Raw genomic sequence first — 2,808 nt, forward strand, 5'->3', positions numbered from 1 at the left:
CAAAGAGGGAGCCGAGGGCAGAGCTGCACGTGGGAGCAGCCACCAGCCACAGCGCAGGAGCCCACTGCAGCTGGCAGCCTGTGAGCGCAGAGCCCTGTGGTTAGAAGGATGTCCCCCCATTGTCTCCATGTGGTTGTTGCCATTTCTGTGCCTGTGAATTTCTGTTCGGAGGGAAGAACTTTTTCACTGTTGAGGTTTTTTTAATCTGCACCCAATTATTTAAGGCCCTTTCTGTTTTTATTTGTGAAACAATCTGGCTGTGGTGCTGCTGCCACACCTTGTTCTGTTGTACACTTTCAATCAATACTTTTTTCAAACTAAAAGCCCAGAAAATGTAGCTGTACTTTTGGTCCTTTGTTCTTTCCTGGAGGTGGGGGGTGAGGAAGGTGGGATGGGGAGGAGAATGTCTGTCCGTGGTGTCTCAGGGCACTGTGGGGGATGCGGCTGCAGCTCATGGGAAGCAGCTGGCTTCTGCCATGTGGTTGCAGAGCGCCAGCCCCTGCTGCAGTGCTTGGGGCTGCTGCCTCTCCATTACCCAGAGATGGCTCAACTGAGGACAGTGTTGCACACAGAGCAGGAGACAAGTCTCTGGAGACAGTTTGTGTCTGCTGAAGGGACAGGGGTACCAGTCGTGCTCCTGAGCTAATTTGCCCACAGCATGCTGCACCCCATCTAGCTGCATGCTCTCTTCAAGGTGTGATAAGAGGCAGCTCCTACCTGGTGTGCTGGATGGTGTAAAGCCTGTACAATGTGTGTTGATACTGTAGCTGCTCCCACAGGAGCGAATTCCCTGGGCTATAAACCACTGATGGAAAGGTCAGCTGCTACTCCCTGCTGCTGTGCCCCTTCACCTTCCACCTGGCATGGTATGGAGCACAGGAAAGTACAGATGAGGTTTGCAGGCCAGATCACCTGGCACACCTTCCTCCAGCTGCTCTGGGGTTCCTGTGTCATGGGGGAGTGCCCTTGGCCAATGCCTTGCACTGCAAGTCTTCCCTCTTTGAAGTTGAACTCCACCCTCCTGGTCCTGGCCTGTTGTCTTAGCCTCTGCAGTTCAGTCAGCCCATGCCTCCCCAGCTTAGATGGGTGCATCTTGTGTCATCTTTGAGCGTCTTCCCTGGTGGCCCTGAGCTTAAGCCCCTGTGTCTAGTGGCTTTCCAGCAATGATGTGTCCAGACCTGAACTGTTTTGGTCTCTGGATCATCAAAGCTGGGCTCCTGTGGCCCTGCGCAGGGTTGGGAGATCAGAGCCACACACATGCAGGCGCTGCAGTCAGACTTTCTGCTCAGGCTGGCTGTTTCTGTGCTCAGAAACTTTCTGGATGAGCTGATGTGTTCCCCTAGAATGGTGCTGCCTGAGGAAAGCACCCAGGAAGAATTTTTTCTTTTGCAAAAGTGGGTTTCTTCAGGTTTGTCTCACTCTGGCTAAGGGGCAACTTGGTACTTGGTACTTCCTCCCTGCTATTAATGCACTAGCCAAGTTGCTTCCAAATTTTGAATAAACAGACCTAATTATCAACAGGGATGAGCAGAATTATTTTCTCCAGTCCTAAAAGCATTTGTTATTTCTGAAGTCCCTCTAGTTTCCACACATCCTTTTTAGAACGGGGACAGTAGGATGCTGTAGAGCCTCATGCAGAAGAGTAAATCCCAGTCCTGGATGGAGTGCCTGGAGCTGCAGTGCCCTGGGATGCTGAGCCAAGAGGCAGTTTCACTCAGTGGACTTAAAAATGCTGTTTGTCTGAATTGTGTGCCTGCTGTCTCGTTCCTGCTGCACGGCATCAGTCTTGAGAGGGTTTGGTTTTAAACTTTCTTCCTGGTCATTAAAGTTTTTGATATAGCACCAGTCTCTGTGGACTCTGGTTGGTGGTGATCTCACATTAGTAATTTCTATTGAGATGTAACTGGGTTTAGACCATTTACTGGGTGCTCTGTTGATGTTTTATTATGCCAATTTTTAATCAAAATGTTTTGTGGTATGTCATGTGCTGTATCAAAGGCCCTTATATCTACAGTTATTTTCATTAACCTAGTGAAACTGTTCAAAGAATAGAATAATGAGTTTTGCTAAGACTGCCTGGCAGGTTATGTGATGATAGCTCATCTCCATGAATGCAAAGAAGTTAAGGAGCTGTGCTGGGGAGGGGTCCTGGTGACCTATTTGGAGCCAGCAGAGGCCCCTGGCCCAGCTGCCACTGGGCCCACCAGGAGGATGGTCAGACCCAGGGCTGCCTGAGGTCCATGGGGGTCAGTGGGAAACACCGCCCAGCAGCAACAGGGGCTGCTGCCCACAGGGTTTGTGACTTGCTGTGGGATCATAGAATCATAGAATCATTAAGGTTGGAAGAGACCTCTAAGATCATCGAGTCCAACCGTCAACCCAACACCACCATGCCCACTAAACCATGTCCCTAAGCGCCTCATCTACACGTCTTTTAAATACTTCCAGGGATGGTGACTCAACCACTTCCCTGGGCAGCCTGGTCCAATGTTTAACCACTCTTTCAGTAAAGACATTTTTCCTCACATCCAATCTAAACCTCCCCTGGCGCAACTTGAGGCCATTTCCTCTCGTCCTTTCGCCAGTTACTTGGGAGAAGAGACCGACCCCCACCTCGCTACAGCCTCCTGTCAGGTAGTTGTAGAGAGCGATGAGGTCTCCCCTCAGCCTCCTTTTCTCCAGGCTAAACAACCCCAGTTCTCTCAGCCGCTCCTCAGAAGACTTGTTCTCCAGACCCCTCACCAGCCTCGTTGCCCTTCTCTGAACACGCTCCAGCACCTCGATGTCCTTCTTGTAGTGAGGGGCCCA

Source organism: Pygoscelis adeliae, unplaced genomic scaffold, assembly GCF_000699105.1.
Source record: "Pygoscelis adeliae isolate BGI_AS28 unplaced genomic scaffold, ASM69910v1 Scaffold487, whole genome shotgun sequence".
Classification (NCBI taxonomy): Eukaryota; Metazoa; Chordata; class Aves; order Sphenisciformes; family Spheniscidae; genus Pygoscelis; species Pygoscelis adeliae.